We start from the raw sequence: 26,762 nt of genomic DNA, 5'->3' as shown, positions 1-26,762 counted from the left end.
GGTGCTTTCAATCTTCAATAAATACATATCATATCAACAAAGTCTTTAAACTCATTTAAATTAATAAAGTGCAATATCGGTGAATGTTCGTTTTTTCCTTCCACCACAGAAAGGTATATTCAACTGTGTATCTTCAACTTAACACAAAGTGCTTCCGTGCAAGTAAAAAAAAGGTGCTGTGACTTGTTCCTCCACCAGATGTCACTTCTAGGTGCTCTAAACTCTCACCTTAATGAGGTATATAAATCGCCTGTGTATATATATTTGACCCCCGGTTGGGTGATCAACGGCTTGTGTGTCCTGTCTCCAGAGTCCTATTCGTGGTCCCGGGATACCTCTCAGGGTCTGTACTGGGGTGCCTTTTGTCCTAAGGGGTCCTTAACTCGTAGCACGACCTCGGGGCTCATCAAACACAGAGGGCCGTCATGGTGCAGTATTTAAAACCAATTTATTCATAAAAAAAATCATTGCACTTACATTTCATCAACTTCTGAATAGCGTTGGGAGAACTTGGCTCCGGTCCGTAACGTCACTTCCGGTTTTTTGGCGGCTCCTCCTACGCGTTACGTCACGTCACGTGACTTCCTCAGGGAGTGGCCTAAACTGGATGTGACGTTTATTTATATTCGTCGGGCCGGAAGTGTCGCCGCGGCCATTTTGAAGGAACTTGTATATGCAGTTCCGGCGGATGTTAACCATCCGCCATATTGCTCAATGTTCCCGAGCTTGATTACACTAATTGTTTTTCCTTTATTTACCCCGGAAGTGAGGTTATGGGCTATGTTTACTACAAAGATATTTGTACATTGCATACATCTAAAACAAGATATTCGATCGTCTTATTCTCACTGATTATTATATTAGTTCGTAAGAAGCATACAGGAGAGATTACATAAATTAGAAAAAGTGGGTGTATTATCTATATTCTTAGTCTTACAACATCTTCTCGTTTCCAGCATAGAATGCTTCGCTAAAAACTCTCTTTAACTCATTAGATATTTTGAATTTGTGGGAGAGGGGATTAAAATACCTTTTTATAAATATAAAAGACATAAAATCATCTGTTTAAAATTCTAGCTAACTTGGAATATTAGCGAAGAGGAAATCACATACCTGGACCTCCGCATTTCTCAAGAAAATGGAAAAATATTCACAAAAACCCACTTTAAGGAGGTAGACCGCAATAGCTACCTCCCCATTACCAGCTGCCACCATAAAAACTGGCTGTGGAACATTCCGAAGGGTCAGCTATTGAGGCTTAAGCGTAATTGCACAAAGGAAAAAGATTTCGAAGAACAAGCAAATATTTTAGCCCAAAGATTTATGGATAAGGGGTATGAACAAGACTTCATGAAAAACAAGATAATAGAAGTACAAAACACACAGAGAAAGGAACTATTGGAGAAGAAACAAAAGAAAAACTCCTATATAGATAACGCTCCAATTATACTGAATTACAACATGCAATATAAAACAGTGGAGAAAATAATAAGGAAGCATTGGTATATTCTAAAAATAGATAAACATCTGAAGAATAACATACCAGAAAAACCAAGATTTATATACAAAAAGGCGCCAACACTCAAAAATAAAATAGTCAAAACCATCATAGACCCCCCAAAAAAACCTTTGTCGTTCTTCACCGGTAAGGGGTTCTACCCCTGCAAAAGATGCTTTGCGTGCACAAAAACAAAGCATCCAAAACAAAAAATACTTGAGTTTACATCCACTAGCAATGGAACAAAATACAAAATCAGAGACTTTATATGCTGCAACACAGAAGGAGCAGTCTACGCCTTACAATGTAGTTGTGGACTGCAATATATAGGGAGAACCAAACGCCTGTTAAGAATCCGCATAAAAGAACATGTGCAAAACATAATAAAAGGAAGCGACAAGCACACCGTGTCGAGACACTTTGCCAAATATCACCATAAAGACCCCTCAAAAATGATCTTTTGGGGTATAACACCCTATAAGAGATACTGGAGGGGGAGTCACAAAGTCCGAACCCTGAGTAGATTAGAATCCCAATGGATTTTTAAAATGGATTCCTTCACGCCCAATGGTCTAAATGTGGACTTCGATTTAAACTGTTTTATTAGTGATTTTTAATTAAAATATAGAAGCTCCCACATGTACAGAATAAACCCTAAATATATACAAGCAGCACAGAAGTATTTTAAAGAATTTTAAACAGATGATTTTATGTCTTTTATATTTATAAAAAGGTATTTTAATCCCCTCTCCCACACATTCAAAATATCTAATGAGTTAAAGAGAGTTTTTAGCGAAGCATTCTATGCTGGAAACGAGAAGATGTTGTAAGACTAAGAATATAGATAATACACCCACTTTTTCTAATTTATGTAATCTCTCCTGTATGCTTCTTACGAACTAATATAATAATCAGTGAGAATAAGGCGATCGAATATCTTGTTTTAGATGTATGCAATGTACAAATATCTTTGTAGTAAACATAGCCCATAACCTCACTTCCGGGATAAATAAAGGAAAAACAATTAGTGTAATCAAGCTCGGGAACATTGAGCAATATGGCGGATGGTTAACATCCGCCGGAACTGCATATACAAGTTCCTTCAAAATGGCCGCGGCGACACTTCCGGCCCGACGAATATAAATAAACGTCACATCCAGTTTAGGCCACTCCCTGAGGAAGTCACGTGACGTAACGCGTAGGAGGAGCCGCCAAAAAATGGAAGTGACGTTACGGACCGGAGCCAAGTTCTCCCAACGCTATTCAGACTGTTTCTACGCCCATAACAAGTTGATGAAATGTAAGTGCAATGATTTTTTTTATGAATAAATTGGTTTTAAATACTGCACCATGATGGCCCTCTGTGTTTGATGAGCCCCGAGGTCGTGCTACGAGTTAAGGACCCCTTAGGACAAAAGGCACCCCAGTACAGACCCTGAGAGGTATCCCGGGACCACGAATAGGACTCTGGAGACAGGACACACAAGCCGTTGATCACCCAACCGGGGGTCAAATATATATACACAGGCGATTTATACACCTCATTAAGGTGAGAGTTTAGAGCACCTAGAAGTGACATCTGGTGGAGGAACAAGTCACAGCACCTTTTTTTTACTTGCACGGAAGCACTTTGTGTTAAGTTGAAGATACACAGTTGAATATACCTTTCTGTGGTGGAAGGAAAAAACGAACATTCACAGATATTGCACTTTATTAATTTAAATGAGTTTAAAGACTTTGTTGATATGATATGTATTTATTGAAGATTGAAAGCACCCAGCACTTTATATTTGTTTAAATTTTGATTTGATTGAAGTTCAACATATTCACAATCACAAGGATAAGGAATTGTGTAACAACAGCACATTTTTTACACTACACATATATTTTAACCACAATCAACAGTTTTAACCTTGTTTTCCACTTCGGAAGCGCGCCACACACCCCCATTTATATATAGTTATATTTGTAATTAAAGACACCAAAGTAAATAAAAGGTCACATGAAGACACCACTATGCCGACACCATTAAAATCAAACAAAAACACCCATACATTTACAGAAAAACCACATATTCACAAACAACAAGAACAAAATGATCCTCAAGCATGTACATGGAGATAAAAAAAAAAAAAAAGGGAGAAAGAAATCACATAAAGGAAAATAAAATGAATAAAAATAGATGATAAATAAATGAAAAAGGCAAGGATATAAAAAAAAAGGACTAGAAATATATAAGAAGCACATTAGAATTATTTAAAATAATGGGAAACATCCCATTCCTAGTTTAAGCCAGAGGGAATACGGGTACTCAAATAAAAAATCAAGTAAATTTCCCTCCTGCATAAAAGTCTAAATAAATTACCCCCTCTGGCTGAAAGTTGAACCCTTTCCACTATTTGTACTTGCACCAAATGGATATTACCACCGTGATAGTTGTTAAAGTGCCTCGCTACATTAGTGGATTTTTCTGTTCTAATATCGCTTAGATCATGGGTGTCCTACATTTTGGCTTCTCTGGGCCACATTGAGTGTAGAAAAATTTCTCGGGCCGCATATAAAATATATACTATAGTTAAGGTATATAAGTAATAAAACGCCGCCGCGCCCTCCCGTGCTGCCATGCCCCCCAGCACTAATTTAACACAACTAGTGGATGATCCCCTCCGAGGCAGCCACTGTGGCCGTGCTCCCGACTCGACTTCCTTCCTCCCCAGCAAAAAAAATTTGTCAGGACGCAGTGGACCGCATTGCCTGTGGTTCCGGGCCGCAGGTTGGACATGCCTGGCTTAGATGTTCACGGAAGCGATCACATAGTCTACGAGTGGTGCGTCTCACATATTGGATATTACACGATTTGCAAGTAATGACATAGATAACATTCGTAGTATTGCAATTAAAAAATGTTTTAAATGAAAGATCCTGCCATTACTGCTTGACGTCAACTCCTGACCTCCAAGAATATGCGGGCAGCAAGAACAGTCCCTGGTCCCACACCTAAAGTTGCCTTTAAAGTGTAACCATGTGGTTGATTGTTTGGGCGTGGAACGAAAAAAGCTAGGAGAAAGAGAAGTACCCAGGGACCGTGCCTTGCTAGGTATAAAATGTATCCCCCCACTTAGAATCTTCATCAAAGACTCATCCTCAAACAAGAGGGGCAAATACTTATTAACATCTCCTCTAATCTGAGAGAATTCCTGACTAAAGGGTGTGACTACAGTGGGTTTATCATCAGTGGCGGCTGGTGAAGTTTTAAGATGGTGGGGCGCAAGACCCCGCCCTTCCATTTTGACCCCTCCCATTTCTCAGAAGCCCCACCCCTTATAGACTTCACCCATTTTGTCCCCTGTATTTTGCTTGCGTGAACAAATTCTCCCAATATATCACATATTAAGGGGTCCATCAGTACTAGTATATCCCATAATAGGGAACAGGGGCCCTATTATGGGATATACTGTGAGACACCCTATTATGGGATACACTGACTGAGAGTGGCACAAACCCCACAGTACAGGCCCCCTAGCACAAACCTCACAGTACAGGCCCCCTAGCACAAACCCCACAGTACAGGCCCCCTAGCACAAACCCCACAGTACAGACCCCCTAGCACAACCCCGACACTACAGTCCCCCTAGCACAAACCCCACAGTACAGGCCCCCTAGCACTAATCCCACAGTACAGACCCCCTAGCACTAATCCAACAGTACAGGCCCCCTAGCACTAATCCCACAGTACAGACCCCCTAGCACTAATCCAACAGTACAGACCCCCTAGCACAAACCCCACAGTACAGACCCCCTAGCACAAACCCCACAGTACAGACCCCCTAGCACTAATCCAACCTTACGGGCCCCTAGCACTAATCCCACAGTACAGACCCCCTAGCACTAATCCCACAGTACAGCCCCCCTAGCACTAATCCCTCAGTACAAACATCCTAGCACTAATCCCACAGTACAGATCCCCTAGCACAAACCCCACAGTACAGGCCCCCTAGCACAAACCCCACAGTACAGGCCCCCTAGCACAAACCCCACAGTACAGGCCCCCTAGCACAAACCCCACAGTACAGACCCCCTAGCACAAACCCCACAGTACAGACCCCCTAGCACTAATCCCACAGTACAGACCCCCTAGCACAAACCCCACAGTTCAGGCCCCCTAGCACAAACCCCACAGTACAGACCCCCTAGCACTAATCCCGCAGTACAGACCCCCTAGCACAAACCCCACAGTACAGGCCCCCTAGCACAAACCCTACAGTACAGACCCCCTAGCACTAATCCAACAGTACAGGCCCCCTAGCACAAACCCCACAGTACAGGCCCCCTAGGTATAAAACCCCACAGTACAGGCCCCCTAGCACAAACCCCACAGTACAGGCCCCCTAGCACTAATCCCACAGTACAGACCCCCTAGCACTAATCCCACGTACAAACCCCCTAGCACAAACCCCACAGTACAGGCCCCCTAGCACAAACCCCACAGTACAGACCCCCTAGCACTAATCCCACAGTACAGACCCCCTAGCACAAACCCCACAGTACCTGCCCCCTAGCACAAACCCTACAGTACAGACCCCCTAGCACAAACCCCACAGTACAGGCCCCCTAGCACAAACCCCACAGTACAGGCGCCCTAGCACTAACCCCACAGTACAGGCCCCCTAGCACTAACCCCACAGTACAGGCCCCCTAGCACAAACCCCACAGTACAGACCCCCTAGCACTAATCCCACAGTACAGACCCCCTAGCACAAACCCCACAGTTCAGGCCCCCTAGCACAAACCCCACAGTACAGACCCCCTAGCACTAATCCCGCAGTACAGACCCCCTAGCACAAACCCCACAGTACAGGCCCCCTAGCACAAACCCTACAGTACAGACCCCCTAGCACTAATCCAACAGTACAGGCCCCCTAGCACAAACCCCACAGTACAGGCCCCCTAGGTATAAAACCCCACAGTACAGGCCCCCTAGCACAAACCCCACAGTACAGGCCCCCTAGCACTAATCCCACAGTACAGACCCCCTAGCACTAATCCCACGTACAAACCCCCTAGCACAAACCCCACAGTACAGGCCCCCTAGCACAAACCCCACAGTACAGACCCCCTAGCACTAATCCCACAGTACAGACCCCCTAGCACAAACCCCACAGTACCTGCCCCCTAGCACAAACCCTACAGTACAGACCCCCTAGCACAAACCCCACAGTACAGGCCCCCTAGCACAAACCCCACAGTACAGGCGCCCTAGCACTAACCCCACAGTACAGGCCCCCTAGCACTAACCCCACAGTACAGGCCCCCTAGCACAAACCCCACAGTACAGGCACCCTAGCACAAACCCCACAGTACAGACCCCCTAGCACTAATCCCACAGTACAGACCCCCTAGCACTAATCCCACAGTACAGACCCCCTAGCACTAATCCCACAGTACAGACCCCCTAGCACTAATCCCACATTACAGGCCCCCTAGCACAAACCCCACAGTACAGACCCCCTAGCACTAATCCCACAGTACAGGCCCCCTAGCACAAACCCCACAGTACAGGCCCCCTTTCAATGCAGTGACCAGCGTACATGCCCCCTTTCAATGCAGTGACCAGCGTACATGCCCCCTTTCAATGTAGTGACCAGTATACATGCCCCCTTTCAATGCAGTGACCAGTATACATGCCCCCTTTCAATGCAGTGACCAGTATACATGCCCCCTTTCAATGCAGTGACCAGTATACATGCCCCCTTTCAATGCAGTGACCAGTATACATGCCCCCTTTCAATGCAGTGACCAGTATACATGCCCCCTTTCAATGTAGTGACCAGTATACATGCCCCCTTTCAATGCAGAGACCAGTATACATGCCCCCTTTCAATGTAGTGACCAGCATACATGCCCCTTTCAATGTAGTGACCAGTATACATTCCCCCAATGCAGAGATCAGCGTGCATGCCCCCAATGTAGTGACCAGCATACATGCCCCCAATGCAGAGATCAGCGTGCGTGCCCCCAATGTAGTGACCAGCATACGTGCCCCCAGTGCAGAGATCAGCGTGCGTGCCACCAATGCAGTGACCAGTACATGTGCCCCCAATGCAGATATCAGCGTGCGTGCCCCCAATGTAGTGACCAGCATACGTGGTTCCCCCAATGCAGAGATCAGAGTGCGTGCCCCAAATGTAGTGACCAGCATACGTGGTGCCCCCAATGCAGAGATCAGTGTGCGTGCCCCCAATGTAGTGACCAGCATACATGCCCCCAATGTAGAGATCAGCGTGCGTGCCCCCAATGCAGTGACCAGCATACATGCCCCCAATGCAGAGATCAGCGTGCGTGCCCCCAAAGTAGTGACCAGCATACGTGCCCCCAATGCAGAGATCAGCGTGCGTGCCCCCAATGTAGTGACCAGCATACATGCCCCCAATGCAGAGATCAGCGTGCGTGCCCCCAATGCAGTGACCAGCATACATGCCCCCAATGCAGAGATCAGCGTGCGTGCCCCCAATGCAGTGACCAGCATACATGCCCCCAATGCAGTGACCAGCATACATGCCCCCAATGCAGAGATTAGCGTGCGTGCCCCCAATGTAGTGACCAGCATACATGCCCCCAATACAGAGATCAGCGTGCGTGCCCCCCAATGTAGTGACCAGCATATGTGGTGCCCCCAATGCAGAGATCAGCGAGCGTGCCCCCAATGTAGTGACCAGCATATGTGGTGCCCCCATGCAAAGATCAGCGTGCGTGCCCCCAATGTAGTGACCAGCATACATGATGCCCCCATGCAGAGATCAGCGTGCGTGCCCCCAATGTAGTGACCAGCATAAATTATGCCCCCAATGCAGAGATCAGCGTGTGTCCGTGCGTGCGTGCGTGCCCCCTTCAAAGCTATCAGTGACAGTGTGTTGGCTGGGCGGGCCCCCCCCCGAGGCATCACGAACTTACCTCACTGACACTCACGGACGGACCGGACGGATGGTGACCTGCAGCAGTGCTTCTTCTGAGACTGCGAACTTCCGAGTTCCGACCACTTCGACTCCTCACGCGGGCGCGGCGGCGGCTCTCCTCTCTCCGGTGGGCAGGAGGGTGATCACGTGATGCCGGAGCGGTGCACCGCCCCCCACACCTCATGTCACCAGGTCCCGGGATGTCCTCCTGTGATTGGTCCAGTCTGGAGTCTGGACCAATCACAGCCAGGACATCAGTAAAGTGGGGAGTGTCGGGGCGCATTGCTCTGCACCCCGATGACCCCCAGAAGGCTGCCGATCGGCGCCTCTGCCCCGTCGCACGTGTGGTGGAAAACCCCACCCCCCCCCATACCCACCACTAGGTCCGGCGCCCCTGTTTATCATTGTATCTATTTTGAGGCTGTTTTTGTTTAGAGAGAAGCTCATCCCTATTCTTATTTTTAGCAATGTTCAATGGTTAACCCCGTTGTCTGAACCTATTGTACAATGCCTACAGCTTGTCTGGCCAGGTGGTGCGGAATACTCGAGTACAAGCTAGTGATATCACATGTCACCCACACATACTCCTGCCTCTACACCACCTCCCTCATGGCATTCAACAAGTGATTGGTATCCTTCAAGAAACCGGGTAAGGAGCTCACTATGGGTTGTAACTGACCATTTAACCACTGACCCAATCTCTCATTTAGTGAACCGACCCCGGCCACAATCGGTCTACCTTACAAAGGATCTAAACCCTTGTGCGTTTTAGGGAGATGGTGAAATGTAAGTATAATTGGGCACTGTGGAATAAGAGATTCTGCTTCCTTAATACCAAAGACACCTAAATATATGCCCTTTTGAATCAAATTATACAGAATGCCCCTATATGTCATAGTAGGATCTCTCCGTAGTTTTGAATAAATATCCTGGTCAGAAAGCTGTCTGATTGCCTCATCACGATACACACTGGCATCCATGACAACTACCAGACCTCCCTTATCAGAATTCCTAATCACTATAGAGACATCCTCCTGTAAATCACGTAAAGCAGACTTTTCATCCATAGTAAGATTATCAAAATGTGCACCAGTGGTATGGGCGGTAGTGGTCAAAAGTAATCAGATCTCTCTCCACGCTGGACCCGAACCGGAGAGCCGTGTAGCCGACTCGTTCAGTGAAGAAAACAGAGCTTGATCGCTCTCAGCGCCAGAATATTGATTGGCAAGGAAGACTCTTCCGACGCCCAAGTCCCCTGAGCACAGAGCTTCCCCAGCGCTCCAACCCAGCCTGATAGGCTGGCATCCGTGGTGACCACCATTCAATACACCGGCAGGAAGGACTTGTCATGGCATAGGACAGGTGACTGGATCCACCAAGAGAGAGACGACTTTGTGAGTTGGCTCAACCAAATCTTCTGGTCCAATAACCAAGGATATCTGTTCCATTGTGACAGAATCTCTTTCTACAGCTGTCTCATGTGCGACTGAGCAAACGGGACTGATTCAAAGGTTAAGACCATCAGACCTAGAGCCCTCATGCAGGCCCGCAAGGAGGACTGATCAGCCTCCATCAGCAATTGGATCGCCCTTTGCAACTTCTGAAGCTTGTCCAAGGGAAGGAAGACCCTCGCCAGAGCAAAGTCGAGGATCAGCCCCAGATAGGTGGCCCGCACAGACAGAGTCAGGGCAGATTTGGTGACATTAATCGTCCACCCGAAGTCCTGAAGGGTCTGAAATGTGATGCAGATGTTTTCCAGCAGATCTGAATGGGAAACTACTTGCAAGAGGAGATCGCCCAGATACCTCACAATGGAGATACCTCGTTGATGCAACAAGGCCAGCACAGGGGCTAGGACCTTGGTAAAAACTCTGGGAGCCGAGGTGAGACCAAAGGGTAATTCCGCAAATTTAAAGTGCTCCTCTGCCACCGTGAAGCGGAGGAATCGCTGATGTCCCTTGAATATGGGGACGTTGATATACAGATCGATATCTGATTGATTGATATCTTTGAGATCGATGGAAGCCAGAAAATCCCCTAATTCAAAGATACCACCACTGACCGAATGGACTCTATTCAGAATATCTGCACCCGCACAAAGCGGTTCAGAGCCTTGAGGTCCAGGATTGGACGCGCCTTGCCTTCCTTTCTGGGCACGGTGAACAGGTTTGAATAGAAACCTTGTGAGCGTTCCTGTTGGGGAACTGGCACAACCACCCCTTAAGCCAGGAGATCTCATACAGCCTCCTGCAGTTCCTTCAAAGGCTCCGGAGACAGGTAAAGATTTGACTGAAAAAACAGGTCCCCTGGCCGGGACCAGAATTTGATCTTGTACCCGGAACAAACCAGTTTGCGAACCCATTCGTCCTGAGTGAAGGAAGTCCAGGGTTCCTGAAAGAAGCGCAGACGTTCCCCAACCCCTAAGACAGGTGGGGGCGCACCTTCATGCTGAAGAGTACTTGTCTGCAGCACCGGACTGACCGGCCTTGGACTTGCCCCAGGGTTCTTAGCACCTCCAGAAGTTCTGAACAGCTTACCTTTTCTTGCCCCCCGGAGGCACGAAAAAACCCTATATGAGCAGAAAAGGAGGGACGGGGTGTCTTACCCTTTGAGGATTGAGGAAGAAGAGTACTCTTCCTGCCAGTAGGGTCCTTGATTAACTCATCCAATGAGTCGCCAAACAACCGTTTCCCCAGAAAGGGAAGATCAGCCAGGACTTTCTTAGAAGCTTGGTCAGCCGACCAGCTCTTCAGCCAGACCATGCGTCTTAAAACAATGCCCACGGCCGAGACCCTGGCCACCAAGGGAGCCGCATCCATAGACGCATCACACAGAAACACCAGAGCCTGGATCACCTGGTCCAACAGTTTCAGCTGTTCCGGAGGAACAGTCTCGGGGTCCAAAGACTCCCGCAAACCCCTAATCCATTCGGTCACCATCTGTGAGACCAGCACAGAAACAAAAAACGGTTTTAAAATGGAACCCGCCAGCACGTGAAGATGGCGGGAAAGGGATTCCACCCGCCTGTCCACAGGATCCATAAAAACTGGGGAATCCTCCACAGGCACAAGAGTAGATTTGTTTAATGTGGAAACAGGATGGTCTACTTAAGGTGGCACCGTCCAACGGTTGGAAACCTTTTCAGCAAAAGGACACCGGTGTTTAAAGCGTTTTGGCACCACTAACACGTGCTTAACGTGCCGCCATTGGACATTCACAATATCGTGAAAAGTGTCGGGACAAGGGAAAACCCTGTCAGCTTTTGGAGACTTCTGTGAGCAAAAAGCCACCCGCATTCCTGCCAGCGTGGGCTCATCAGCCAATTTTAAAGTATCCCGCACTGAAATAATCAGGGCTTCCACCAAAGCGCGTTCCCACACTGCAGCTTACAAAGACAGGTCCTCTTCAGCATCTGACTGCGTGGACAGTGACCCCTCAGGAAGGGGAGCATCCGGGGCAACCACATCAGCCTCTGAATCAGTGGACACTTGCACAAAATGGAGAAGGCAGCGGCCGTTTACGACTATCAACCTTTTTCATGACTAAATCAACTTTAGTCGCCAGGCTTTCCAGGGCAGCTGAAATCGCAGCCAGCGACTGCGATCCGGTCTGTCCTGGAGTCGCACAGAGTGGGTCTGAGGGTGGAATTCCAGTTTGGGACTTCATAGTGCAATTTGCAAAAAACTGAATACTGTAGCTTTAAGAACGCTGATCGCGGTATCCACCACCGATCGCAGCGGTCTGCAGGGAGCCCCTTTAAACCAAACTGATTGCAGAAAGTGCGAGGATATGTCCACAAGGACCCTCAATACTTTACCACCTCAGACACACAGCCTCCTGAATCTTCTACAGCATTGAGAGAGAAGCAGGTAGTGACCTCGGCTCAGCAGCAAGAAATGACCACACAGGAAGTGATGTCACCTGATAGGGATACACTGTCAAGTATAGCACCAGGACTACACAAAGATGGATGCCCATACAAAAAAAAGGAAGCTGCAGGAAAAATGGCTGCCCCATACAAGTCTATGGGGGGAAAAAATTCCATTGCCCACACCTAAGATGGCGGCGCCCATGGCGCACCATGCGGCTAGGGACCGACACATGAAGGCCTCAGGAACCACAACAGTGATGTGCTGGGTTGTGCAGTGGGGGTTTATGCCTGGAGGGACAGCCCCCTGGGCGTGTGTATTCAAATTTTCCTGCCTAGACTACTCCTGATGGGAGGAGCATAAACCCACTCAGCTCATGGAGATGAGGCTGCATCTGTCGATGGAAGTTAGAGAAAAATTGTTTTATGTATATATATTTCTCATTTCACTTCACCAAATCAGATTATTGTGTTTTGATCCATCACATAAAATTCAGATTAACAAAACATTGAATTTAAGGCTGTGGGGGTGAATACTTTTTCAAGGCGCTGTATACAGTATATGTCCTCTGTCTGGTATTCTCAGAGTGGATTAGAGATTTTGATACCTAACCATATAGTTTGGTATTTATACAGTATTTACCAATGCATATAGATATTTAAGAATAAATTGCTTTTTTTTTTTAAACTTTACATATTAACTAAAATATACACCACACTTTTTTTTAAGGTTATTATCTGATTAATCGATTATTCAAAATAAATAATCGGCCAACTAATTGATTATAAAAAATAATCCTTAGTTGCAGCCCTAACAGCTTGTATAACAGTGTAAATTTACTGTCCCCTCAAAATAACTCAACACAGCCATTAATGTCTAAACTGCTGGCAACAAAAATGAGAATGTCCAAATTGGGCCCAATTAGCCATTTTCCCTCCTGGCGTGTTAAATTTGGTGTTATCGCTCTCACTCTCTTATACTGGTCAGTGGCAGTTCAACATAACACCTCGTGGCCAAGACCATACAGCGGGTTAACAGAACAGGTTCCACTTTGAACAGGCCTCGCCATGGTCGGCCAAAGAAGTTGAGTGCACGTGCTCAGCATCATATCCAGAGGTTGTCTTTGGGAAATAGATGTATGAGTGCTGCCATCAATGCTGCAGTGGTTGAAGGGGTGGGGGGGTCAGCCTGTCAGTGCTCACACCATACGCCACACACTGCATCAAATTGGTCTGCATGTTGTCCCAAAAAGCCTCTTCTAAAGATGATGCACAAGGAAGCCCACAAACAGTTTGCTGAAGACAAGCAGACTAAGGACATGGATTACTGGAACCATGTCCTGTGGTCTGATGAGACCAAGATAAACTTATTTGGTTCAGATGGTGTCAAGCAGGCCCGGACTGGGACAAAAAATAGGCCCGGGCATTTTGGACTGAGCAGCCCGCGAGGGGGGGGGGGGGGGCGTGGCGGGGCGTGGCGTGGCGTTCGTCGGGATGGTTGATGACAGGATTTAATGTTCCAGGATGTGTGGATTTGATTACGGTACCTTTTTTAGTTTAATCTTCAATTTAGATCAGAGCTGCCATATGATGCTGTTTATTTTGTCTTACTTTAAATCCTCTTTTGATGGTTGAGTCCTAAAAATAGTATGAAGCAGATCAGTCCCAATTCCTGCACCTTCACACATCAAATCACCCCAATTCCTGCACTATCATACCTTAGTTCACCCCAATTCCTGCACCTTCACACCTCAGATCAGCCCCTGGTAGGCTGGCACTGGCAGCAACAATTTTATTCAAATCTGGATTTATTCTGCAAATAGGCTGACCTGGCACTGGCAGGCATAGTACTATGCCTGGCTGCCAGTGCCAGACAATTGCAGAAGAAATCCTGATTTATTTGAATAAAATTGTTGCTGCCAGTGCCAGTCCAGCCTATCTGCAAAAGAAATCCCTAAGTAGAAGTCACTCCTCTCTCCAGTCCTCCACTTACCTTAGGTGTGCTGTGCGGTGTGGCTGCAGAGTGTTCCCGCTGGACATAGTACAGGAGATGGTCAGAGACTGCAAACATGATACAAGAGATGGTCAGAGACTGCAAACATGATACAAGAGATGGTCAGAGACTGCAAACATGATACAAGAGATGGTCAGAGACTGAGGACATGATACAGGAGATGGTCAGAGACTGAGGACATGATACAGGAGATGGTCAGAGACTGAGGACATGATACAGGAGATGGTCAGAGACTGAGGACATGATACATGAGATGGTCAGAGACTGAGGACATGATACATGAGATGGTCAGAGACTGAGGACATGATACATGAGATGGTCAGAGACTGAGGACATGATACATGAGATGGTCAGAGACTGAGGACATGATACATGAGATGGTCAGAGACTGAGGACATGATACATGAGATGGTCAGAGACTGAGGACATGATACATGAGATGGTCAGAGACTGAGGACATGATACATGAGATGGTCAGAGACTGAGGACATGATACATGAGATGGTCAGAGACTGCGGACATGATACATGAGATGGTCAGAGACTGAGGACATGATAGAGGAGATGGTCAGAGACTGAGGACATGATAGAGGAAATGGTCAGAGACTGCCGACATGATACAGGAGATGGCCAGAGACTGCCGACATGATACAGGAGATGGTCAGAGACTGCCGACATGATACAGGAGATGGCCAGAGACTGCCGACATGATACAGGAGATGGCCAGAGACTGCCGACACGATACAGGAGATGGCCAGAGACTGCCGACACGATACAGGAGATGGTCAGAGACTGCCGACACGATACAGGAGATGGTCAGAGACTGCCGACACGATACAGGAGATGGTCAGAGACTGCCGACACCATACAGGAGATGGTCAGAGACTGCCGACATGATACAGGAGATGGTCAGAGAATGCCGACATGATACAGGAGATGGTCAGAGACTGCCGACACGATACAGGAGATGGTCAGAGACTGCTGACACGATACAGGAGATGGCCAGAGACTGCCGACATGATACAGGAGATGGCCAGAGACTGAGGACGTGATACAGGAGATGGCCAGAGACTGAGGACATGATACAGGAGATGGCCAGAGACTGCCGACATGATACAGGAGATGGCCAGAGACTGAGGACATGATACATGAGATGGTCAGAGACTGAGGACATGATACATGAGATGGTCAGAGACTGAGGACATGATACATGAGATGGTCAGAGACTGAGGACATGATACATGAGATGGTCAGAGACTGAGGACATGATACATGAGATGGTCAGAGACTGAGGACATGATACATGAGATGGTCAGAGACTGAGGACATGATACATGAGATGGTCAGAGACTGAGGACATGATACATGAGATGGTCAGAGACAGCGGACATGATACATGAGATGGTCAGAGACTGAGGACATGATAGAGGAGATGGTCAGAGACTGAGGACATGATAGAGGAAATGGTCAGAGACTGCCGACATGATACAGGAGATGGCCAGAGACTGCCGACATGATACAGGAGATGGTCAGAGACTGCCGACATGATACAGGAGATGGCCAGAGACTGCCGACATGATACAGGAGATGGCCAGAGACTGCCGACACGATACAGGAGATGGCCAGAGACTGCCGACACGATACAGGAGATGGTCAGAGACTGCCGACACGATACAGGAGATGGTCAGAGACTGCCGACACGATACAGGAGATGGTCAGAGACTGCCGACACCATACAGGAGATGGTCAGAGACTGCCGACATGATACAGGAGATGGTCAGAGAATGCCGACATGATACAGGAGATGGTCAGAGACTGCCGACACGATACAGGAGATGGTCAGAGACTGCTGACACGATACAGGAGATGGCCAGAGACTGCCGACATGATACAGGAGATGGCCAGAGACTGAGGACGTGATACAGGAGATGGCCAGAGACTGAGGACATGATACAGGAGATGGCCAGAGACTGCCGACATGATACAGGAGATGGCCAGAGACTGCCGACATGATACAGGAGATGGCCAGAGACTGAGGACATGATACAGGAGATGGTCAGAGACTGCGGACATGATACAGGAGATGGTCAGAGACTGCGGACATGATAGAGGAGATGGTCAGAGACTGCGGACATGATACCTGAGAGACTGCAGATGTGATACAAGAGAAGGTCAGAAACTGCAGACATGACAGAAGATAGGACACTAGGGGGGCCGGAGAGCACAGGGAAAGCAGATAGCACTGGAGGAGCTGAAGGGCAAGGGGGGGGGGGGACTGGAGAGAAGTAAGGAAGGCGCAGGGTGTGGATAGCACTGGGGGGGGGGCAGGGAAAACCAGGGGGTTAGGGAGCACAGGGTAGGGGGACTGGAGAGCACTGGGGGGGGAACTGGAAATCACTTGGCCAGGGAGCACAGGGGGGTGGAGAGCATTAGGGGAGCCAGAAAGCATAGGGGGAGATCAAAAGCACTGTGGGGACTTGAAGAGCAGGGGGGGGACTTGAAGAGCAGGGGGGGGGCTGAAGAGCAGGGGGGGGGCTGAAGAGCAGGGGGGGGGCTGAAGAGCAGGGGGGGGGCTGAAGAGCAGGGGGGGGGCTGAAGAGCAGGGGGGGGGTCTGAAGAGCAGGGGGGGGGCTGAAGAGCAGGGGGGGGGCTGAAGAGCACAAGGGGGGGCTAAGAGCAGGGGGGAGGGTTAAGATCACTGGGGGGGGCAGTAAAATAAGTTGAATAGGAGGGGGATGGGACAGCTCAGCTGCATATAGAGAAATTGATATTTCTCCTGCAGCCGCAGAATGCCTGCAGAGGGGAGGAGGAGAGTCAGGCATCCATCCAGCGGCAGCAGGAGGAGGAAGAGGGAAACATCAAATCCTCTATATGAAGCCGCCCCATCCCCCTCCTATTCAGTAGCAGACAGTACACACGGCCGGTGACACCAGGGCTGCACAGCACTGAAGACACTGGCGTCGCGAGGAGCCGCACTTACCTTCTCTCTCCGGCCTGTCGCCGCCCCCGCAAGCAGCCCGGAGTCAGAGTGAAGGAGCTGCCATCTGCAGCTGATTGCTTCCATGGCCGATCCTGCGAGTGCGGGCTGTGCTGCTGGCCGCGCCGGGCAGGACACCGGCTGCGGCGGGAAGGAACACACATACGAACTTCTCTTCACTTCCGGCTCCCTAGCCAATCAGCCTCCTGCTCAGGGGGGTGTGACTCACAGCAGAAGGCTGATTGGCCGCGGAGCCGGTGTAGCTGGCAAGAACACCGGCCGCGGCCGCCGCAGTGAGGGAAAATGACAGTCTGGCTTCTTTACATTCTACTGTCTGTGAGGAGTCGGACTAAGTGAGAGCGGGCGCCGCGGCCCACCGGGATTATGCCCGGTCCGCCCGATGGTCAGTCCGGCCCTGGTGTCAAGCATGTGTGGCGGCAACCAGGTGAGGAGTACAAAGACAAGTGTGTCTTGCTTAAAGTCAAGCATGGTGGTGGGAGTGCTGCCAACACTGAGGAGCTACAATTCATTGAGGGAACCATGAATGCCAACATGTACTGTGACATACTGAAGCAGAGCATGATCCCCTCCCTTCAGAGGCTGGGTCGCAGGGCAGTATCCCAAAATGATAACGTCCCCAAACACACCTCCAAGATGATCACTGCCTTGCTAAAGAAGCTGGGGGGCCAAGCATGTCTCCAGACCTAAACCCTATTAAACATCTGTGGGGCATCTTCAAATGGATGGTGAAGGAGCACAAGGTCTCTAACAACTACCAGCTCTGTGATGTCGTCATGGAGGAGTGGAAGAGGACTCCAGTGGCTACCTGTGAAGCACTGGTGAACTCCATGCCCAAGAGGGTTAAGGCAGTGCTGGAAGATAATGGTGGCCACACAAAATATTGTCAATTTTGGCCCAATTTAGACATGTTTTTTAACAGAAGGGTTTATTAAACAAAGCAGTATAACAAAAGAAACAGACAGGCATAAAATGATATGCACGACAATAGTTCATCAGTTACAAAGGAGAAGAACAGACAAAAAATAAAAAAATGAAAATTTTCGGGGCAAGGCCCCTAATCATATTATACCTAACAGAAGTCTAACCCCTAGATACTCAGTATATTGCATGCTATGTCATTGATTGACTTCACCAGCCCCTCCCTCCCAACCCCCCACCATACAAGTCAGAGGTATCGGGAACCCGAACAACACAGTAGGGGAAGGAAGAGAATACACTTATCCCTCTGCATCTATCCATTTGGACCAGATTTTGTCAAATTTCCTCAGACACTGCCAACTCTCGTATGTAATTCTATTCAGGGGTAGAGCTGAATTAACTGCATTCCACCAGGATCTATGGGTAGGAGGGTCCAGAGACTTCCATCTCAGTAGAATTTATCTTCTAGCATAACAGGGTGAGCTTGGTATATCTGTCCCCCTCTATATCTTCAAAGTTATTCAGCAGAAGGACCAGAGGGTCCAAGGGGACCAATATATACTACAGCCCACCAAGGGTTGACGCCACCGCCTCCCAGAAGGAGCAGAGTCTATGGCAAGACCAGACCATGTGCCAAAAGGACCCAATCTCCAGGTTACATCTGGTACATTTAGGATCCACCTAGGGATATATACGGGATAGTCTATGTGGGGTGAAGTACACCCTATGAAGAAACCTAAGTTGCATGAATCTATCTTTAGGTGCTATCATGGAGGGGATAAAGGTAGTAACACAGTCCTCCCATCCCTCCTCAGAGTTTAGGAATATCCTCCCTCCACCTGTCAAATGATCTAGTGGTTTAGTGTGATGAGATACAATCAGGTACAGGTAAAGGGTAGACAGGGGTTCCTTCAGCACCCCAGAGGTAAGAAGTTGCTCCACCGAGTTCGACTCCATAATTACAGGCTCCAGGGACTGGGCCTCAATGGCATGCCTCAGCTGCCAGAATCTAAACTCAAAAGATCCCGGGACCCGGTATAATCGCCAAAGAGCCTGAAATGACATAAGTTTCCCATCTCTCATCACGTGTGTCAGAGTTGTCAGAGGGGGTTATTCCATAAGGAGGTATTTCAGAGAGAGGTGGAGAGGCCTCCTGTAAAACACCCTTGCACACTGCCAAACCCGTATGGCAGTTCTCATAGGGGTAGTCACAATTGGGTGCGGTCTATGTCCCCAGAAAACCAGATTACTTAGCGCAGCATAGGATCCCAAAATCGCTGCCTCCAGTGTGACAGCAGGATTCTGTCTGGGCTGGGAGAACCACCACCTAAGGGTAACCAGGACCGCTGCCCAAAAATAAAGTTGGAAGTTCGGGAGTGCTGAGCCACCCCCCAACAATGGAAGGTACAGTATGAGCTTCGCCACTTTAGGGGGTCTCTCAGCCCAGACAAAGTTAACCACCACTCCCTCCAGCCGTGCAAAAAGAAATTTGGGATACAGATCGGAGTGTTTTGGAAAAAATTTAGAAATTTAGGCAAATAAACCATTTTCAACAAATTAACTCTGCCCACTGGTGTCAATGGGAGCGAACGCCAGCCAATACATCTGGTATTGAATTGTTGTATTAAGGGTTCTACATTCTTTGCCAGATTGTCTCTCATTCCACCGCCCACTCTAATCCCCAGATAGACAAATTCGTCCACTTAAGAGGACTACCATATCAATCCAAGGGACAGAGGGATGCAGCGGGAACAAACCTGATTTGTCCCAGTTAATGCGGATGCCGGAATAGCGGCTGAATTGAACTAACAGGGCCAGGGCAGAGATGCAGATGCGTCCGCCAAACACAACAGGGTGTCATCTGCATACAGAGATATTTTCTCCTCCACAGTTCCCACCACTATACCCCTCACCCTCGAGTCCTCCCTCAGTAAGATAGCCAAGGGCTCCAGAGCTAGGGCAAATAAGCCTAGGGAAAGAGGACAGCCCTGACGCATCCCACATACCAGGGGAAAGGAGACTGACGTGTTGTTGTTAGTACGGACTTGCGCTGTGGGATTAGCATAAAGCATTTGTAGCCAGGATAGAAATTGGGGACCGAATCAGAAACTAGAGAGGACTGCCCACAGAACAGAGTCGAAAGCCTTCTTCGCGTCAAGTGAGGCCACCACCCCTGAACCGTCAGACTCCGCCAGGGCAATGGAGTATGCAGGCATCTGATGTTAATATCCATCCCCCGTCCTGGCATGAATCCCGCCTGACCAGGGTGAATCAGGGCAGTGATGACCCCGTTAAGCCTAACAGCTAGAATCTTGGCGAGTATCTTCGTGTCCACATTCAGGAGAGAGATTGGGTGGTATGAAAAGCATAGAGACGGGTTCCTCCCCAGCTTAGGAATCACCACTATCGCTGCCTCCCCCATAGAACCTGGAAGTAATCCTCCCTCAATTGACCCCTCCGACATCAGACGTAATCTTGGGACCAAAACCTCTGCATACGTTTTGTAGAACTCCACCGGGATGCCATCAGGTCCGGGAATCCTCCCCCGGCTGGAGTGACTTCAAAGCCATTAGTATCTCCTCCCCTAAAATAGGGGCGTCCAACCTATCACGATAAGTGGGAGTAAGGGTCGGGATGTCTATGAGCTCAAGGTATGAGAGCAATTCAGTAGAAGTATTGGATACTCATGAGGTGTAGAGAGATTGGTAAAACAAAAACAATCAAGAATTTATCTCGTCAGGTGTTGATAAGAGGGACGAATATGTGGGATGGTAATATTCCCCGTCTGTTCTCTGGACAGCCAAGCTAGTAGTTTCCCAGTTCTCTCCCCCTGTTCAAAGATACACTGGGCTTGATACAAAAGCTTTTTTTGCGTGAGAGAAGTGCGAATACGGAGTACCTCCCCAATTAGGGTTAGCTGAGCATAATGTTGGTGGTCTCCGGTCCTGATAAAGCCTCCTGAATGCTACCCGCCTCCTCTGCCCCAGTCAAGTCAGCCCTCCTTTCCCTACGCAACTTAGAGATGATGGTCTGGTATTGCCCTCGGGTAAAAGCCTTAAAAGCATCCCAGACAGTGGTCTCCCCTGCCGAGCCGGGGTTAACAGCCCAGCAGTCCTTCATCACATCCCCGAACCGCTGCACCTCTGTATCCGAGATCTGGAAAGCCTCCATAGATTCTTAGAGGGGGCATCCAATCGAGCAATGCTCAGAAGCAGCGGTGCATGATCCGAGATGCCCCTCGGCAGAATTCTAATGTCCCTGACCCTAGGAAGGACAGACCTACCGGAGGGGTGGCCGACAGGAGCTATAAAGGTAGGTCAGAAAGCCAGCGCCATCTTAGTTTGCTTCATAGACCTTGACCTTACCAGATCTGCAACTCTCCTCTCTCCCTCTGTGTAAGACACTGGAACCGCTGTGGTCCTCAGAGGCGAGAGGAGGAGAAGGAATCCCCGCAGACCCGGAGGAGGTGTCTCTGAGGACGGCAAGCACATGACTCCTTTGTGAGAACGCCGCAGGCTCCCAGACGCAGGTGAGTACGCGGCAGTGCCGTGACAGAGCCCCCCCTAAACGCGACCTTAGTGCGCGAAGTAGGGATGGTCGACCAGGGTGTCATCTGTGGAAAGCTCTAACCTTGGCAGGTGCCTGAACATTTTTAGCCAGCTCCCAGGACCTTTCCTCTGGGCCATAACCCTTCCAGTGGATGAGATACTCCAGATTCCCCCTACCACGTCTGGAGTCAAGAATCTCTTGGACTTCAAACTCTTCAGAGCCATCCACAACCACTGGAGAGAGTGGAGCAACCATACGGGAAGGAAATCTGTTGGGTTTCCATGGTTTTATTAGTGATACATGAAAAACCAGGTGTAACCTGTAGGTAGAAGGGAGATCCAGGCGGACGGTCACAGGAGATAGGATTTTGGCTATAGTGAAAGGTCCTATGTAGCGTGGTCCCAACTTCCGTGAGGGGCAGGACAAATGCATATGTTGTGTGGCCAGCCAGACTTGTTCCCTGGCACATAGGTGGGTGCTTGGGACCTATTTTTGTCTGAATATCTTTTGTAGCGTTGTTGTGCTATTTTCAGTCGTGAGGCTACATCGGGCACTGTGTTAGGACAAGGTAGCACTGGAAGGGCACATGGATGGAAATCATAGTTGGCATAAAAAGGTGTCATCTTGCTGGAATGGTGCATGTAGTTGTTGTAGGTGAACTCTGCTGTGGGAAGCAGAGATAACCAGTCGTCTTGCAGATGTGTAGTGAAATAAAGAAGATATTGTTCTAGAATCTGGTTGGTACGTTCTGTTTTGCCATTGGTCTGGGGATGGTAAGCCGAGGATAAACATCGTTGGTTCCTCAGGTGACGACAAAAATGGGACCAGAAACGTGAGTTGAACTGGTACCATAAGCCTTGTTTCTGGATCAGGGGAGGTATCATAACCGGTGGTTGGACCGTTAAATTGAGTATACGGTCTAGGAGTGAGTAAAAAACGAAGGTGACCAGCGCTATTGAATATCTTAAATGTAAGAGAAATATAAATGCAGGTATAAGCTGCCACAAACCCACCCCTGAAGAAACAGGGGTGCAATAAATGGAAGGAAAGAGAAGTTTGTATAGGCGCTACCTGTTTGAGCAGTTTTCCAAAAAGGGGATAGTGACCCCCCACACAAATTGTGTGTGCACTAAAAGAATTATCTCAGTGATGAGTGAAGTGCTAAAAAGGATTGGTGGAGGGGGTGGATTGACATGCACCCCCTATAAATAAAGTGCACAGTGCAGAATAAATAGTATAAATAACTGCTCATATAAATAAAATCATGAAATAAGAAAAAGTGCACAGTGTCCCTAATTAAAATGAATTAATAATAAAAACAAAGGAGATAATGTATGTGTGATTTAAACCCGGTATTCATAGCAAACATATCAGGGGATAAATCCTATGGATATACCATATATTAAAATATTCAGGATGGGGTGTGTTAAAAAAAGGTAAAGAATTATATATAAATAACATGTATGTTTGGGAGGGAGTTGCTATTATTATTTTAAGGAGAAGGAAGCATTCATGTTTTAAAATAATGACTGAAGAGGTTATGAGGAATAATCAATGGGCATTTTTTAGTACAAAAAGGATACACGTTAGCATTTAAAAATGCAGAGGAAAAAAATGTACATATGTAGAGAGAATTTCTAGTAGGACTCCCGTCCGGCTACAGCGCGGAGCACGAGTGACGTAATGACGGCACGCCTCCCCTGCTGACGCGTTTCCTCCAATAGGACTTCGACTGGGAAATGGGACGCGAGTCCTACTAGAAATTCTCTCTGCTTAAGTCCATCTGTACAACCTGTATCATGTAAGTGCAATCTTTTTATCAAAATAAACATCACCAAAGGTAATGCACTATCAGCCTCCATATATATTTTTTATGTATATCGTGGACCCACCGTGTGAGCCGAAAGCTACTTATCCTTACTGAAGGAGAAGAGAGCAGTGCTTATGTTTCACATCAGCGATTGTTGAGCCATTTTTCCCTATACATTTGGTAAGAGGCCAATATTGCTTTTTTGCACTGGTGGTCTGTGCACGTTTGGAGCTGATCAAAATATGGATATATATGCTGTAGCAACAGGAGTATACTTACTGCACTTACCTTTTTTCTGCCGGGTAAGGAGGAATTTCACCAGGTGGAGGGATATTCCAGTCACGTTCACTCTACTTGATTCATTATTTTGAACTTTTCACATCACCTGTTTTTTATGATCAATGTTTATTTAAAACACTATTGAAGGAGTTCTCTTTTTTTTTTTTTTCACAATTGGAATTGATGGATTCCTAATTTATTTCACCATTTGTATGAACATTTATTTTCCACTTAACATTGCTTTTGTAAATTAATTTTTGAATTTGAAGTTATAGCAAATTTTTTCTGTGGTCAATATTTACTTAACCCTTTATTGGTTAACTTATAATATCACTCTCTAAGTGAATTCACCAAAAAATTGAAACAGCGCACCATTCATATTCACATATTATTTACACACATTCTGGGAGCAGTTTTTCACATATCAGCGCACCCTTCTTCCTTATCAAATACTGTTCATAGATAATGCCTTTGCGTCTAAGCACTCAATTCCGCTGTAGCTTCCTGCCACCCCACTTGCTATTCAGGCTATTGCTGGGAGACCTTTACAGCCTGCCCATGTGATTTATGAGACTGCTCCTTTGACCATAGCTGTAGGGGCTCTGCACCACAAGATAATCCAATTTCAAGTCATTTCCTCACCTCATGACCCGGTGGCCATTGGTTATCCTTGGTTACAGAGGCACAACCCCTCTTTTGATTGGCATCGTGCTGAGGTTCTTTCCTGGTCGCCACAATGCAGTAAGACATGTTTTTAGAAAGGTATTGTCTACCTCTTCACTCTCCTCCTTGCCAGGGAGTACTGCAAATTTAGCGTGGTCTTTGACAAAGGTCAAGCCAATAGTTTGCTTCCACAATGGTCGTAGGATTGTGCATTTGACATTCAACTTGGTGCCATGCCCCCTCATGGCCGGGTCTACCCTTAGTCTGTCTCGGAGGATAAAGCCATGACTCGAGGATTCTCGAGGATTCATCCGCAAGTCCTTGTTTCCTGCCAGTGCTGGCTTCTTCTTTGTGAAAAAGAAGAGTGGTGACCTGAGACTTTGCATTTGTTATAGGGATCTCAATCGCATCACGATTAAGAACACTTATCTGATTCCATTGATTAAAGAATTTTCTCTATTGTTCATTGACAGACGCAGTCCTCTGATGCATATCAGTAGGGTAATACTGCCCCCTACAGGAGTAGGACACTAGGCAGAAAGAATTTCTGGCTACGCCTATGGGCAGTCCCTAGTGGCATAACCTCTCTCTTCCTGCATAGAATGTCAGTTTTAATCTGCCTAGCCAGGAGTAAGGACCTAGTTCCTTGCTGGGATCTTTGTTCCTGGCATAGAAGTAATTAGCTAGTCTTTTTTTCTCCGAATCATTTTTCTTGTGAGATCTTCTAGCAATTATGCCGGGCTGGGCGACAGACTGGACCCCCATATCCAGTGGTCACCCCAGTCTGGCCAGTGAGAACTTGCAGGCCTTAGCTCCGCGCTGGGTCGGGCGCGACATAGTCCCGCTGGACGGGGACTGGCCCCGCGAGTTAAACGCCTCGCCAGGACGCACATAACAGGGTTTAGGCTTATGTCGCAGCGTTCCTATTTGGCCGACAGCCCCCCTACTCCGGTGGCGTGGGGTCCTGTCATGAGATGGCGCCCGCCTGTGTTCCCGGTATGGTGAGTAAACGTTTCCCCTCCCCCTTTCCCTGGCGGATTTTGGGGTGGACGCAGGCCCTCTCTCTGGGATGGTTGGACCCTCACACTCCAGGGTTTCCTCTGTCCTGTTGTAACCCCCCCCCATGTGGGGGACTGTGCGGGCCTACCTGAGGCTGGGGCCTAGTGTGCAGGCCGCATAGGGGGCCGAGGGTGCGCCGTTCAGTCGATGGGCGGGGGGAGCCTCGATCGGGCCCTCCAGGGCTGAATGGTGCAGTAGGGCTGGCGGGGGGTCTCCCTGGGGGGTCCTGTTGTCGCGCGGGGCTGCCGTTTTGTTGTAGCCTTGTCTGCATTTGTGGCAGTGGCCATCTTGGGGGGGTGGGTTGGTTTTTGGCCATTTTGCAGTGGATTTTTTGCTGGGAAGGCCCGTGGGTGTGCCTGGAGGCGTTTTTTCAGGAGAAGAGCCCTCTCTTCAGCCCAGTAAGCTTCAGGCTCAGATTTCCTTTCATGAGTCACCGCTGACAAATGCAGACTTCCTAGAAGTTTGCTGCATTCCAAGGACAGTGAATTGCTGGGGGCTTATTCTCTCTCTCTCTCTCTCTCTGTGTGTGTGGGGGGGGGGGGGGGTCCGTAGCATGGGCCTGACCTCCGGGGGGTGCTGTAGCACTGTGGGAACGTTCCCTTTTCATACACAGAAAAAAAAATTCTGTAATTTTTCTTAAAGTTTGCTGACGGGTCCTATCAGTGCAACATGGACCCCTCAGACCATGCGTTCCCACCTGTTCCCTTCATGGAAGCCGCAGGGCCCTCTGGGTCGCAACTGTCCACTGATGCGATTTCAGCGGTCCTGGAAGCTTTTGTGTCCCGGGTGGAGGTGGCCTTTAGAGATCAGTGTGCGCAGAAACTACCCCCTCCTACCCTGCCTCCGACGTCTCAGACTCTGACCCAGCCACCGCAGACGCTGGTACCCCGCGCCGTGCCTCCTCTGATAGTAAGGATGAGCTTCCTGCCTCTTCTGCTGCGCAGGGTGGACACACTGGTTGTTTCGGTGCGTGATAATATAAAACAAAAACTATCAGCGCAAACCAAAAGAACTCAATAAATATAATATCAGAAAAATCCTAATATAGTGCAAATAATATAGTGTAAAATAACCGGCAGCACACACTTAATTGTGTCCACACCTCACAATCCAAAAAATCAAATATATGAAATAGTGATGCGCCAGATAAATAA

Source organism: Pelophylax lessonae (genome assembly GCF_965119305.1).
Source record: "Pelophylax lessonae genome assembly, chromosome: 8".
Lineage (NCBI taxonomy): Eukaryota > Metazoa > Chordata > Amphibia > Anura > Ranidae > Pelophylax > Pelophylax lessonae.
Note: the sequence above shows the minus strand (reverse complement) of the source record.